The 16,185-nt window shown below is 45.8% G+C and overlaps 1 protein-coding gene across 9 annotated transcripts in view; it reads left to right on the plus strand.

The window, feature by feature from the left end:
• Positions 1-2,820: 2,820 nt before the first annotated feature.
• The window catches only part of FYN (FYN proto-oncogene, Src family tyrosine kinase), a 139,764-nt gene continuing 126,399 nt past the window's right edge, over positions 2,821-16,185 (plus strand). For 4 of the 9 annotated variants that reach the window (XM_069805062.1, XM_069805070.1, XM_069805071.1 and 1 more), the window contains exon 1: positions 2,876-3,015. The gene's annotated coding sequence lies outside the window, so the exon portion shown is untranslated. Of the gene's footprint in view, positions 3,016-16,185 lie in introns of all 9 variants that reach the window. The other 5 variants (XM_069805063.1, XM_069805064.1, XM_069805068.1 and 2 more) reach the window with 2 other exon arrangements.

Raw genomic sequence — 16,185 nt, forward strand, 5'->3', positions numbered from 1 at the left:
GTCTTTATGATCCTAAAGAAATCACAGATCCCCTGAAGGGGAAACCCAAGGCTTCTTCCTATGCTTCCCATGCAACTACCAGCACTTGGTTTCTGACTCTACACCTCGCTCCTCTTCGGCTGTACTAGCTCAGAGCGTCAGACTTTTTACAGCATGCTGCCAAGCCAGTTTATCTGCCCAGGCTTAGAGCAGTTCTGTGGCTGATGTGTGATATTGTTTTGGTCTGCTTTCATTGATTAGTTGGTTATTTTCTGGTTTGGCTCAAAAAACAGTGGTGGGTTATATTTTGTTTGGGTTTGTTGTTTTTTTTTTCATTGTGCCATTCTGGTTTTAATTCACAGCAAGAGCATTCAAAGTTTTCGACCAGGATTCTTTATTCCCAGTTTATTGATTATAAAATTAAGTGCATTTTTTTCATGTAGCTTTTGCAGGAAGAACATCTGGGTCTTTGATTAATTTCCAAGATGCCTAAGATCCCCAAGAATATAAACCTCTACTGACTTGTGGGGAGGTAAGATTATGTATAAGCCCATAAAAAAGGCAAACTTAGGGCATGCAAAAATGCACCTTTTCCTAGAGCCAGGTATGGCTTTTTGCTGAGGAGCCTGGAGTATTAAGGCATCATTTGCAGTTCTGACAGTCTCTAAGCTGGAAGTCCGTAACTCCGCCCTCCCTCCAGACTGCGCTGGGCCAGCTGAGGCTGTTCTCTGGCCAGCAGCTCTGTTCTGCCTAAGCTGGTGCCTGCTGCTGGCCCAGTGGCTGCAGCCTGAGCTCCTCAAAGTCCATAGGATGAGGATCCTGCCCGCTGTTTTTGGAAAGGCAGAACCAGACCTCTCCACTGAGCTGCTGTTATTGCCCAACAGGATGAAAAGCAAAAATTGGTTTTTCAATTGATCTATACATTTCTACTCTTGCGATGTTTATACCTTCTATATGGTAAAATAATTTTTTTTTAAAATCAATTTGCGTGGAAAGACTAGGAGGGAAACTCAAAATAAGCTACCTAGGAGCCTGAAAATTTTGTTTGTTTATACATAAATGATCAGGTTTTAAATGAGAAGTGACATGAGTGACATTTTCTTTTGGAACTCCCATCCTCTCCCAATTCTTTGTATGAATTAGTGGAACAAACTCTGTAGGGTCCTGAAATGTAATGATCAAGAGTCACCTACACACAACCTACACGGTCACCTAGACAGAGAAGTGAAACACTTTTACACCATGTTGTAAACACATGGCTGTAGACATCCTGATAGGAAACCAGGTTACATCTGAACCTGTAAAACTGTAATTTCATCAGGAAATCAAAACATCAAGATGAATTGATTCTTTGGTTAAATACTGGCAGCCAAAAATGAAATCCAGGGAGGAGAAGGGAGAGAGACACGTAAACCTTATTTGTTGAAAACTTGTATGATAGTTGTCTCTGCTATTTCAACAGGTTTTACTAAGCTTCTCTCCCTCTGCATCTGTATTTTACATGTCTCTCCTGTTCTTATCGGAGCCTAAACTGCAATTTCTTCAGTGCTAAGTCCAAGCCTAGGAGACGAGTGACAGCGAGATGTACCAAACTGTCAACACGGGAGCATCCGAGGTCACGGGCAGGGTTGTGTTGGAGAGGGAACCTGATGCTGGAGCATGCGGTGCTTTCAGTGGGCATCGAAGGTGGACGCGAACACCTTGAGAAATGCCGAGAGGAGTTACGGCGTCGCTGAGGACCTGAAGGGAACAAAGTGTAACAGAGAGACCTTTTCCGATCACCGGCCCGTGGAGCGAGGTGTGCCACGGCTGGAGGACAGCGGGGCCTGCACGTCTCTGGGTACAGCGCCAGACCCAAGCCCCAGAAAAAGGTGCCCAGCGGGGCTGCGGGGACAGCAGGTTCGCCCCTGGAAGATGGCCGCGGTGGGGCTGACGCTCCTCCCGGCACAGCCGGTTGAAATACTCGGCGATTAAACCCGAAAAATGGAATAAAACCCGCTATTGCCAGTTTCAAGAATTAGGGATAAAAAGAATCGTAATGATGACACAAGACGCCGTCTTTCACAAAGAGGCGTAATCTGCTTAAGGTTGTTCTCCCATTCATCGGGGATGTTTCAGACGATCCGCTCCCGCCTCCCGCCTCCCCGAGGCCACCCGGCGGGGTGCCCGGACCAACGTGAACCGCTCCGGCGGTGCCTGCCGGCCGCGACCCCCGCCATGGGCCGGCCGGGTCCCCCCCCCTTTTCTCCCTCCTTCTCCCTCCACTTCGCCCCCGGCTCCTCTTCCCGGCCAGCCCGGCGCAGCCTCCGGCACGACCCCACCGGGCTCCCGCGGAGCCGCCCGAACCGGCTGCCGCTCCCCGGGGGGCTACCCGGGGGCCCCGGCCCTCCCCTCAGCCGCGTCCAGCGGACTCTGAGGGGCCGCCTCGTCCGCCCCGCCTTCCCCAACCGCCCGCCAATCAGAGCGGCGGCGGCTGCCGGCCGCGCCTCGCCATAGGCCGGCGGCGCTGCCAGTCTGGGGCCGCCCCCGCGGCGGGGCGCGGCGGGCGGGGAGGAGGCGGAGGCGGAGGCGGAGGCGGCTGCCGGCTCCGTGCGGGCGGGCGGGCGGGCGGGCAAGCGAGCGGGGCCGGGCGGCGGCGGCGGCGCTGCGGTTGCGCCATCTGTCAGGAGCCCCGGTGGGAGGGGAGCGCCCTGAGCCGCGCTCACCCGGGTGGAGCGGAGGCGAAGCAAGCAGCGCGGAGAGCCCGTGCGAGCTCATCCCAGCCCGGGCTGCGGTTCTGCCGCCGCCTCCGCGCCGCGGAACCGGGGCTCGGCGCAGCGCGTCTGCCCGCGGGGAGAGGCAGCGGCGCCGGGAGCGGCGCCCCTCGCTGCGGGCGGGCGGGGGCAGCCGTCGGAGGAGCGGGGCGAGGAGGAGGATGTGAGTGCGGCGGCGCCGCCCCGGCCCCGCGCTGCGCCGAGAGCCGAGCCCGAGCTGCCTCAGGTAACGGAGGGGCCGGAGCCCGCCGCCACCGCCCGGGGGGAAGCGGGAAGGCTTGAGGTGAGGGGGGGCCGGGGAGGGGGGGGGGACGACGGATGCTGCGGCGCGTTTGTTTCCTTTGTGCGCCCGAGCGGTGGTGGGGGGGTGCGGGGGCTGCCGGGGAGGGGAGGCGGCCGCGCTGCTGCGGGTGTCCCCCACGCACACCCCGCCCCCCCCCCACCACACACCTCCGCCGGCCGCGGCCTGCAGCGCGGGGAGGGCCGGGGGCAGCGCCGGGGACCGGCTGTGCGGGGCCGCGGCTGCGCCCCTGCGTGTCCGGGGGTCGCCCGTGTCCGTGTGTGTCCGTGTTCCCCCCCCCCCAGCCCCGCGGCCGCCGGGCGGGGAGTGGGGAGGGGGGCGCAGCACAGGGCTGTGTTTGTTGCCGCCGAACCGCGAAAAAGGGGAGGGGGAGGAGAGGGAAATAAATAAAAAAGACCTTCTCTCCCTCTGAAATAAATCGTATAGGATTTGCGCGTCTGTGACAAAGGCCTCTTTCAGGGAAGAAAGAAGGGACGCACAAAATGCCCAAGGGTGGTAGGATGTGAAAGGAGGCTTGTTTCTTGTCTTTCCCCTAGAGCCTCTCTGTTCCTCCCCAGATGAGACCGCTGATCTGGTGCCAGTTCCTTTCCAGCCACATTTTAGATTAGCGAGAGATACCAAACGCCACACCATGGGTGCCAGCGTTTCGCTGCGTCTGCAGAGCTACGGTGTACGTGTCGCCTGACCTCCTTAATAACGCTCAGTTTGGTCTCTTCTTCCTCTGGAACTCGCCTTATTTCTGCTCCGTGTGGATTTTGCGTGTGCCTGAGTGCTAGGAGAGGGCCAGGGTGGGAAGGGGGTCACTTTGTGAGAACAAGACCGTGATACCTCGGTCCGTTCAGTGGTGACGGGCAGGGCAGGGCTGAGCGGGTGCTGGAGGAGAAGGTCTAGGCTGAGTGGAAAGCAACCCTCTGCAGTTGTTCATCAATCACTCTGATACGCTCCGATTCTTAAAATGCTAAATAACAAGTGGGAACAGACGGGGTTTTGAAATGCATGCACAGGACTGGGAACGCCTTTGAGACCTTGTCATTTTCCTCCTTGGGTACAACCTCCTGAACTCCCACATCCTTCCTTCCACCATCCCTGCAGCTGTAACACTTTCCAGTATCTCTTCCCCCACCCCCATCTTTTTTTTTTTTTTTTTTTTTTTTTTTGGTCTCGATATCTTTTTAAGTAGCATTCTGTGGCCAAAGCTTAAAACAATTGCAGGTGAAGATCTGTTTGTTTATATGCTGGTGGAGGAAGTGTTTTCATTAGGGTTGACTCGTCTGATCTCCCATGAGGAGGAACAGTAAGCTGAAGGGACACTGTCAACTTGAAATCCGGAGAATGTGCATGATGAATGGAGAGCTGTGTCCAACACTACACCCACCGTCGAGCTCCCTGCTGGAGATCTGTGGTTTTTATAAGCCTGTCTTCTGACTGTGTGGGTTTGTCATGCAGTGAAGGAGTAAAAACACACTTCAAACAAAGTTCTGTTAAGTGAACAAAGGAGGCCAGAAGAAAAATACCAGAGTGGGAAGGGAGGAAAGGCAACATCTCCAACTTTTCAGTACATCCATTGCAGCCACTGCATGACCCAGTGAGAAACTGGAGGGGAGAGAAGTTCATTTTTACAATTGAACATTTACTTAGTATCAGTAAAGTGGAAAAGTTGTTACCTTCCGCTGCCCCCCCACTGATACAGGAGTTTTCAGCACCTTGATGTATATGCTCAGAAAACTGGTAACACTTCATGAACATCAGTAGATCAGTGCCTTTTCACAATTTTTTAAGAACAATTTTAAGAAGGGAATCTCTTGGGGGAAAAAAAAAGGGTTCTTTCTTGAGCCTTTTTTACCCCACAAAGCTGTGATTTTAATGAAAAAGAGAAAGGAAGATTGCCTAATTAATTCCTTCAAAATTTGTATTTTGTTGGTAGTAGGCTGCAGATTACCCTTACTTTGTTGAAATGTTCAGATGCTTCTTAGAGGGTGCCTGTAAGCCTGCTTCTTCTCTACCTCTAACAAATTACTGCCTCATCTGCATGGCTCATCTTTGGCAAAAACAAGAGTTTCCGATATGAAGTTGTCTAATGGTAGGCCACTGGCTGTGGTGTTTTGTGGTTTATGCTTCAGGCATGTTGTTTCAGAAATTCTGTGTTGCCTGCTGGTGGAAGATGTAGTGGCATGAAATACCAGTTAAGTATAAAACCCTGAACAGGCTTCTCTGGAAATTGTTTTGATGTTGAATAAATACATGTCTTCACTGAGGGATAAACAACTTTGGCGTATGGGCATGGCAGTCGATGTAAGGCAGAAGTGAAGAAGGTGGTACGGAGAAGTTGCTTATTAATCATTTTCATTTTAAGTATCTTTAAAGTTAGGACCCATTGACAAATTTCTATTTCGTTTGAGTGAGATAAAGCATTGCTGAGGAACTAGTTATTTTTGAGATACTACACTAGATTTCACAACACGTTTACGTGAAATGCCTGAATAGCGTCATCGAAAATGCATGGGTGGAGTCTGATTTGGAGAGGGCCTCTGTGGCCATTGGCCCTATGGCTTAGCTGAATTAAGCTGAATATACTAATCTGGACATGGTATGGTCTGCACAGGATTTACAGTGTAATAAAATTGTAGCTAGATGAGTGAAAACTGGTGGGTGCCTTTGTGATGATTTAACACTGTAATATGGTACACCTACAACATCATATATTTAGTTGTGTTAAGGAAGGCTTAGAGCTGTTGGCCACCTTATGCCTGATTGCTTTTATTTAACCAGCGTCTTCATTTTGCTGTCTTGCTGCATTATAGTGCTTTTACTTCAGGGAGAGAAAGAGTTGCACGCATGTGTTTTCCCTTCCTCCTTCTCTCTGGGGCACACATTAATATTTGATTCAAACTTGTTCTGTAAAGTTCTGCTTAATTCAGTTTGGGCACTACTTTGAATGTATAATAATGGTGTTCGTTTGTGTCATGGACAGCGCTTTGTAATTTGCTTTATGGGCAGGTCTGCTGTTGGCAGTGTGTATTGTCAAAGTGACCTTCCTTTGAGAGGGAGAAAACCAGTGACTCCTGTCCGTTTCCCACCCCTGCAGCTCCTGCAGAAGTGTCTTCACAAGTATTTTGACCCATTACTCCTAAACCACGACTTGAACTGACAAATCTAATTCACCCACACGGTCTCGCTGAAATCCAGCAATTAAGGACTCCTTTGGTGACAAAAGATCTACAGATCTGTACCATGCGAGTTAGAGATTTACTTAGGGCAAAACCCACAAGAGGGTTTGCACACTTCAGTGTGGAGCATCCCGAGGCCAAGCTACCAGGCCGGTTGCGACCCCTGCGGATCTCGCCCCCCTAAGTGAGGGATGTAGCTGCTTGCTGTGCCATGCCGAACATGTCGTGCACCTCAGAGCTGTGCTCCCAGTGGCCGGTGTGCTGGGGGAAATGCTGCCAGGGCCTCCCAGTTCAAAGTGCCTCAGAAGGAGGTGAAACTCCAGTGCTGCATCTGCCTGCCTGCTGGGTGTCTCACTTGGCACCACAGTGGCTTGCTCTTAGAGTTTTAAAAAAACTAACCTGCTTTCTATAAGATAGTAATAATTAAAAAACAACAACAAAAAAACCCCCAAAACCCACAAAAAAAAACCAAAATGAAAAGCTTTGTGTTTTGTATTTCAATAGGTAACATGCAGGTGTAGGTGTAGAAGAATTGGGATTTCTAGCATTTTCATTCTGTCATGGGTTTTGCCCTTAGTGCCTGACTTCTAGACTGAGAAATGACAGCTCTAGATGAAACGTGAAAGGCTTAAGTTGTTTTAGTACATCTGAGAAGCGTACGATGCTCTTTAAGGAGCGCGTGGGCCTCGTTAGTGCTGTGCTGTAGGGCAGTCTCACTTCTTAACGTGCTCAAGCATTGGTTTGGTTTCAGGCAGGTAAGCTGCCTTGCAGTTTAAGACTGGTCAAGTTAAACCTGTCTGCGGGAGATGTCCTTGAGCCCTGAAACTAGAAACAGGCCTGACCTTATGGGAGTTTGCAGCCAAGGAGAAGCACCCCTTTGTTCTCCTTACCACTGGCTGCAGGAAAACAATGGCATTTTGTAAAGGATTTTTGGAACTTTCCTTCGCTTGGAATGGGAACAAAACTGAACAATATCAGGACTTTTACTGGGGGAATTGAAAAACAAAATTACTTCAAGTCAATCAAAACATGTCACCTCATCTTGCTTCTGACTGTTTTGAATGTTAACTTGCTACAAAAGCAAGGACTTCAACTCAAAACGTTGGCATCTGTGTGGAACAAAACAGAACCTTTGACATCTTGACTTTTTACTGAAGTATAAAATCAGCAACAGTTTTACGGAGCTTTTAGGTATGGATAGAACTAAATTTTCTTGCAGAAAGTGACTGTTGGATCTTTCCTGACCAGCTCTACTCATTGTATACCATGAATTTGAATGGACGTTTTTCATCTGAAAACGCCATCAAAAACCTAGCCTGGCAGTATCAACTGATTTGAATTAGATGGCCTGAGTGAAATCGCTTTTTCAACAGGGGAAAGGACAGCAAATGAATTTTAAACTTGCTCTCCTTCCCAAAATGCAGTTCCCTTTTTGTATCAAAGGCATCCCAATTTGAATGGATCTACTGATGTTGTTTGTGACAAGGTGATATGGGGAGATGTTACCCCATGTTTTCCAGCTCAGCTTCTCCTGATTCAGGGAAGTCTTGCACCTGTGAAAGTTGCTTGTTCCACACTGTCATTTCCTAGAGTATCCATGAGTAATAAGTCCTACTTGATTAAGCCGGTAATCTAAATTCTTAGAGCAAGTTAGTTGATGTTCTTCACATTGAGACATGGTTTAATAAGATGACCTATACAAGGCAACTGTGATGTGAAAATGTTTTGATGGAAACAGAGAAGGTCACCCCTCTACGCTTATTTATTTTATTTTATGTTGGTGGCTTTTTTAGAAAGCAGCAATGATTGGATGCCTTTTCTAGCCTAGGGAAATTCTTTGTCCCATCCTGCTTTAGGTACCCTGTGGCTACAACCAGAAAGGAGAGATGCTGAGAAGCCGCTGTTGAGTGATGTGCTCGGTGCTCTGAAATACGGAGCAGTCCAGCCAGAGTTCCTCAAAGGAGCCAGAGCTACTTTTAATAGTATCGGATCCTGTGCTGTGAGGGCATTTGCTGGGCTGTCCCCAAAATGCCTGGCCCCTTAGTTGGTGGCACTATCGGCAGCCAGCCCTGAACAAAGGCACTACCTCGCATACTACACTTTGCTTTGCAAAAGCTCTTGGGGTGGCCTGGGGAGGAGCTTCCTCGCACCCTCGATGCTGCCTTGCAACAGCTCTGGGAGCTCTGAAGGACAGATAAACATCTAAAGCCTTGGCTGTGTAAGGGCTGTAACAATTTATTTTAATCTGAAATTGAGACCTTGAGTTTCAGGCAAAATGTACCATCAGTACTGAAGCTTCCAGAAATGCTTGAAAAAATGTTGTTTTATTCACCAAAGCTATGTCACTTGCAGTGGTGAATTTCAAAAGTGTTTTGAAGCTGGCAGAGGAAGCTGCTCGTGTGTGTGTGTGTGAGGACATTTGCTTTAATAGAAGAGAAGTGTTTGGCACCACTTAAACTTGCAAATAACTCTTGCTTTAGCAATTTTTTGGAGAAGGAAGGAGGAAACCTCAAATGATTGACTTGACTTGGGTGAAGTATCTTTGTTTGAAATTGTCCTTTTCCTCTTGGCTCCAGTTTTTCCATGTTAACAGATTTGAATAAAATACTTGAGCCTTTTTGGTAGACTCCAGGATAAAAATATTACTGCCAGATAATTTTTATCTTGTCAGGCCTCAGTTTGCTATATGAAGCTATACAGAGAAGTTAAACAGGATATGAGATTGAAGATTAATATTAAATACCCATCCAGGGTTTTTTTAAGAAAAACTTTTCTGCTCCATGACAGTTCTCTAAATGACCATATCTGGTGGTTCCTAGCATCCTTTTTCTTTACAATTTTTATTATTTTATCTGTGGGTTTTCTTAAACAAATAAACTTTAACATACATTTGAATTTTATTGTATTAATAAAGACCTTCCAACCCCCCTTGTTTTAGAACAACCTGTGTGTGAAAGAGCACCTTATGTAACGTTGATCTTTGACTTGCAGCTGTACCACTTACAAAAGAGGCAGCTCTGAAGGTTTTCCTGGCATGATTTTGGAATATCATGCAGTTCCTATCTTGGCTCCTGATACCATTGTACAGATAATTGTTGATTTTAATTTTTTTTTTACAAGTATGTTGATTTTTTTCCCTTTTGTGCCTGACCTTTAAACTGCAGAATTGCTCTGGCGATTATAATTGAAGTTGATGCTCTTTCCCAAAATAGCTGAGAAGACTTGTTGCCGGTTAGGTCAGAAGTTCTCCGAGCCAGAAGCTGCGATAGCGTGCTGCGTCGCAGCCTCGTGCTGGGAGATGAAAGCAGTGGGCACCGAGCTGGAGCTGAGATTAGCAGCGACATTGGTGAATGAGCTCGTGTCGGCTCTGGGCCATCGGTGAGGCATACAGCAAGAGTGCTCATGGACTTTTTCTCTCTCTTTTTAGCCTGTACAAACTTCGCGACTATGTTAATGAGGGCTGTAGCTATCTCCGCGTCAACCGACAACCTGTGACTCTGGGGGCTGTGTGAACTGTCCCCCCCAAAAAAAAAATACAGCAGAAGCTTGTCTGTTACTTTCTAACTTCTGGATTTGTATCGCTTCTCCACAGAAGTACTTTTCCTTCTTCTGAGACAACTTAATCCCATACCTGGTCATTTCTTAGGACTTAGTGTAAGACCAGCTGAAACCCCTGTTTGGAAGATGGCAATGGTTGCATCCTACAGCCAGCTGCCTTTACGCCGGGGAGACGAGAGCAGGTGTAACAGAAAGCAGCTCTCAGACCGTATAAAGAAAGAATATTTGTTTGTTCTTGGGACTGGGTTTTTTCTTTGTGGGCAGCCTTTCACTAGGAAGCAATGATATATTTTTTCCAGGAAAAATAAGCATCTCTAAGACTCGGAATGAAAACCTCTATTGTCTGACTAGGCAATTAGACTGTTTCTTGTCTTAAACTATATGTAAATACTCAGTGTTTATTTTTAGTGGTGAAGTTAACAGTGAAGGAGGTTTTTTTTATGGTGAGGTTAATGACCTCTTGCGTGTTTTTAGACCACTCTGCGGACAGGTCGTCTTTGCACGCTTTGAAATGGGCAGGTCTGAATAATGAGATTACAGAGGGGGAGCCCACATCCAGTAAGGTTTTTGTCTGAAGACCAGCAAAAATGCCGTTTCTGTTGCCTGTCTGCCTTCCTGGGAAGTAACTGAAAACCCCTAAATTTCCTTCTAGTATTTGGCTGCGAGATAACCAATAGACTATGAAATTTCTGGTCGTTATCACTCCAAGCAGCATTTGAATTGGTGATTTCAGCAAGAGACATTCTAGGTCCCGTTTCCAAATTCATTGATAATGTTTTGCTGGTTTCACTCCTCAAGAAGGAAAAAAAACTATTTAAAGCTGATCCTTTGAATAGCACAGTATCTAGGGTCATTCATAATTTTCATTTAAAGCCTTTAGCTGAATATGCAGGCCTTTTGTCCCAGATATTAAGTTCTCCATGTGTCTTTGAATGGACATAAGACCTCATACTTTGGATTGGTGAGGAGGAATAGCAACTGGATTTTTATTTTATTTTTATTTTTTAATCTCTTTTCTATTCTATTCAGAAAGACTGAGGCAAAGCACCTTTAAAAGAAAAAAAAATCAAACACGTGTTTAATGCAACCCATTTTATTAGCTGTAATTACTGTTGAAAAACTCTGTAAGCCCATCAGCCTGCAATGGGCATAAGGTCAGTGTACAGAAGCTGGCAAGCTGAAGAGCCAGATTTAACTCTGTGCAACAGGCTGTACGCTCTCAAAAAACCACACATAGTGTTGGCTTCAGTTCTTTTGACCACCTCTGTAGGAATTTCCCTTTTGTAGGAAATGTAACAAACACAAAAGTTTGGCTGAGAAGAGAGCTGCTAAACGATGTGACCTTGTAGAAGAAACATCCCTTTACATCTGAAGGTCAAAAATGACCTTGCGTGCATTGGGGGAGGTAGAAGATGGGCATTAACTGTCTGTCTTGCTTAGGGCAGCATTACTGACGTGCTTAAAAACTGTAGAACTCCTTGTCCTAATGTTCAAGTGGGGCTGCCAAAAAGGAACAAATAGGTCTGCGGACAAAGTGCACAGGGAAGACTGTGTCCCTTTTCCTTCTCCTCAGTCATTGCAGGCAGGACAGGGCATCGGTTTGCACTACTTGATGACTTGACATTCAGAACAATTTGCTGCCAGTCCTGTAAAAGGTTAAAAAACTTCTTTCATTTATAAGCTTTTTTAAAAATTGTATGCTTCCTCTGGCATCGGAGTGATTCAGTGACTTCTTTAAGGGTAAGGTGACCTTGTCTGTGCTCTTGCTCTGTTTTCAGCAAGTCTTAATTTGAACTGTTGTAAGGTTACGTTGTTTGGGGTTTTTTTGTTTCCTCCCATGCAAAAGAGTTAGTTCTGCTTTATGTAGCTGACTGTATAGCTGTAGGTGTTTAACAAGTCAGCCAAATTTTACTTTTGTGGTCAACTCCTCCACAATCTGTCACGTAAGTTTGTGTCTTATAAAAGATAGTTGTCATCCTTCTAGAGCTAATGTGGCACAGCAGGACTGTGCTGAGAATAATCTGGACCTGAATGTGGACAGTGGGTCAAAAAAGCATTGCTTTGGTTTTACTTCCTTGGGTAGAGCAGGCCTCAGATGGGGTACATCTGCATGGCACTGCACCGAGGTGGACAGAAAAGCTCATGTGTGAGAGTCAGGATAGCCCCAGCAGCCCGGGAGGAGCATCGTGCTAATGTGCCTGCACCGCTTCCAGAACCACCGTGATGTGTTCCTGGTTGTTGTGAGTGTATCTGTGCAGCATTGTGTGGTGCTGTAGAGGCTGTGCTTTACTTTTTGACACAAAAAAGAAGACACATGAGAGTGATGACCTGAAAGAATGGATTAACTAGACGAATGTTCATTTTAACAGCACCAAAGCCTACTCAAACTAGCTTTTTGAAAAATTGCTACAAAACTTAAATATTTTGGATTGTTTTTGTTTTGTTTTGATTTGGTTTTGTTTGGGTTTTTTTTTTTTTTTTCAACATTATCTGCCCCGCTGAAGGAGAGTGATTATGTTCCTCAGGAGCTCCATCTATAACAGCTACCCACAAGCTTTAAAATGACATGGTGCTGCAATTGTATGCAGCGTTTATTTTCAATCTTCTTTTTTTTAAAGAAGTATGCAATCGCTGTTCAAATTATGTCACCATGAGAGTGGGAGAGTACCTCTTGATGAGTGAGATCTTTTCAAAGTAAACTGGTTTAGAGGGCTTGCTGTCTCAAACTTAATTTTGAAGTGTAAATACATTTCTGTGGATTTCTTAGTGCTGTCACTCTCTTCCAGAAGTGAAATATTGCAGATCTTAAGAGAATGCGGTTATGATCAACTCTGCAAGGGAAATAAGATCTGTGTTTGCCAATAATGTAGTCACCCCAAACTGCGATAGTAAGAATTTCTTTCGTAATCAGCAATATGTTGCCACTGTGAGGTATAATTTCTGAGAAAATATCTTGAAAATGGCAGTCAAACCGCATCATGTAGATTTACTTTATGATTGTTGGTATGGGAACTTGCTAAACCTGTGTATATAGTGACAAGTATGTAGCTTTGGACTCTTTCACATCACACTTTAAACCTGGGGGGGAACCCTAGTTTTGTTTGAAGGAATGATTACCTACAATATTTTTTTTGCTTCCCCCCATCATATTGTAAAAAATTTTCTGTAACTGAGCTCTCCCTGGAGCTAGCAGACTTCTCATCTAAAGGTACTTTTTAATAGTTCTTCTTTTAAACTACTTTTTAATAGCCCTTCTCTGAGATGACCTCTTCTTCCTTTTAAAATTTAAACAGAAGAATCTAGGTTTGAAGGGACCTCTGGAAATCATCTCCCTGCACAGAACAGGGCTAAACTCAAAGCTGGGTCTAACTTCAAAGCCAGGGCCTCGTCCAGTCAGGTTTTGAGTTATCTCCCAAGACGGATTGGACAAACCCAGCTCTCTCAATTTCTCCTTCATACGTCAAGTGCTGCAGCATCTTGGTGGCTATCCACTGGGTTCACTCCAGCATGTCAACCTTTCTTTTCCCAGGACTCCCAAAACCAGACCAAGTACTCCAGATGTGGTCTCACAAATGTTGCATAGAGAGAAATAATTATTTCCCTCCACCTGCCTGCTAATTAAATTGCTTATTTGGCGCCAGATCTTCAGTTGCTGTCAGTTGTCTTCACTTCCCTGGAGCTGGAGTGGTGGAAACTCTCCCTTGCAGGGGAGTACTTGTAGGCTTCTCTGTCGCCTCAAAAAGAGCTGGAAGAGAGATGACCCTTTGCTTCAATTACATGAAGCAGATGACCAAACCAGTGTTTGCATACACAAAACTGCAAAGGTTTCCATTTCCCTGCAGTGAATTTTTGCACCAGGCTTTCACGCTGCATATAGCTATATAACCTGAAGCAGTAAGATTGTATCACAGTGATTATTTTGGTAAAACAGTGAAGAAAATGCATAGTAAACAGCATATGCAAAGAGATGCATTGTGTGTATTATGTTTGTTTTCCTGGCGGTACTTTAGCTATTAGCTAAGTTACCCACTTTAAAGTTAATGTTTGGTAGCAAACATGAGGATTGAAATAACAGGCATTCCACCCAGATGAGCCTTACGGAAGCTGTGGGACAGTAACATGTGCTTAAGATTTTATACCCAGAAGGTGTTTCTTCTCCGCTAGATTTCTGAGATTCTGTCATTGCGAGTTGTGCTATTATAGGTGACTGAAGTACATGTGACTAGCTATAGTCTCTGCTTTTTAAAGGTTTAATCTTCCTCACTATTTGATCTTTATTATTTTATGTATTTTTTTCAAGCACACACAAAATGAAAATGTTGTGATTAATGGCTTAAGTACTTAAATCAATGTTTGCCTGAAAAAAAAATCAGAACATTTGGAATACAAGAGAAATCCACAACCACCGCCAAGCCCATGCACGTGGGACTTGTCCTGCAGTCGCTGCTGCTTCGAGGAGTGTGTGGCTCACATCACCTAGCTCAGACATCCTCATGCCCCAGTGTGGGAGAGGAGCTGAAGGTGTAAATCTTCCACGTGCATATGTCTGCTTTAATGTGTAAGATGTTAGTATTTAGTTTAGGAAATTTTTTCCCAAAAAGCTGTGGCGAAGTAAGTGTCTGGGGTGTGGAGTGAATAGTGACTGACTCGGTGAGGGAGGAGGCTGGGCTGAACAGTCACTGTGCCTCGAGGACCTTCTGGGGATCTTAGTACAAGCAAAGAAGAAAGAAACCTTAAAAGCCCAGTGGGTCTAAAAGGAAGCAGTGGTAGAGAAGTTTGAGCTGGGAAGGTGGACAAGGGAGGGGAATTGTCAGGGTTGGTTTTTTGTTGTTGTTTTTTTGGTTTTGGGGTTTTTTTTTTTCCCCCCTTCCCCTCTCCCTTCAGTATTTGTCCCCACCAGGGAACTTCTTCAAAGTCTCTCTTCCTACGCTGGCTGTTGCCACCACTGTTTTCCTCCTGTGATTTTTCTTTGGGTATTTGTTCTAGCTGTGTGGCCCTGGCTGTGACTGCCAGAGGCTCTTTTAGAGGTCCCTCTTTCACCTATTTTGTTCCCACAACCCTGCTTACAGCAATCCTGTCTTCATGCTTACTTACTTCAGTCTTCTCTGTTGCTCACCTTCCTTGCCTTCCCTGCAAATCCTCTCATCTCCCAACACAAATGAGCTGTTTATCCTTGAACTAATGGGTGTTCACAATGCTCTGATCATAATGCTGCAGAACTGCTTATATTCACGGCGATTAAAAAATAAAAAGATGGATTATTTTTTGCCCTACCCCAGAGAATTAGTTGTATATTTTCACTCTGTACAGTTGTCATTGTAGGTTGAGTTGATTGGGACTCAGAGGTAAGAAGCCCCTCCTGGTACGGAAACGAACCTTGGGTTACACATCTCGTTCAGGTTACGCAGGCATCGTTGTGTGGCAGAAGGATGGTGTGCAAGAGCTATACCAAAGCGGAGGCTTACTACTAAACTGATCTCTATAGTATGTGGAGAAATGTGGAGTTTTGCCTGTTGACAGTAATAAATGCTCCCCCCGGACCCTTTGGCACACAGACCTTCCCCAGGCTCTATTGGCAGTGCTGGAGAACAGCTCTCACCAAGGCTGCTCAGGTGAGGTTGACCATCTCGGAAGGCTGCGTGTTTTTATTTATTTGCTTTTATTTTAGTCAGACACTAGGGTCGCTTGGTGCCATATATAAGCTCTTGTGGGGGAGATGGTGAGACCTTAAAGCATTTTGCATTTTTCTTCCAGTTTTTCTTTAAGTCGTGTGAAAAGCTCACCAGCTTTCTGGTGTTTGGTGGCAGCTTGAGTAAAATAGTTTCAGTGGGAAGATGAGGGGGATGTATATCAGCTTGTACTTAATATTTGTTTAAACCGGTTATGCAAGACAACTTAGGTTATTGTTAGCAAACTAGAGAAGTCACAAAAGGGGTCCTTCTCCAAAGAGTGTAAGGTATGTTATTTTGGTAGAAACTCTGGGGGATGAGGCAACAGAACTGAGCGCAGGAGATCAGTACCTACTCCAGACAATGCCAGCACCTTTGGTCTGCTGCATCCTCTCCCTGACCACTCATTTGAGTAAAGTTTGGGTGGTGGTAGGACTGGAAGCAAGTGTTATCAACCCAAAATATTTAAATATTGCAGTGGTTTTGGAGGAGAGGAAGAAGGGGCTGGAGTTTGGAGCTGGAGATGTTACATGGGTTCATGAGGCCACTGAGATCTAACCTAGACTGGTGGGAGCTGCCACTGAAGATCTCAAAGGTTGCTGTCCTTTTATGGAATCAATGTGTGTGTGTGCTTGTTAACACCTTCTAATTAAATCTAAGATCATGTTGATCATTAAATCAAATCATGTTGAAGATTGGTTCCACCAGTTTGACTCAGGTATTTTTAATATATGTATTTTGATTGCGCTGTCTGGAAG

This window comes from Haliaeetus albicilla, chromosome 17, assembly GCF_947461875.1.
Source record: "Haliaeetus albicilla chromosome 17, bHalAlb1.1, whole genome shotgun sequence".
In the NCBI taxonomy this organism is placed as follows: Eukaryota; Metazoa; Chordata; class Aves; order Accipitriformes; family Accipitridae; genus Haliaeetus; species Haliaeetus albicilla.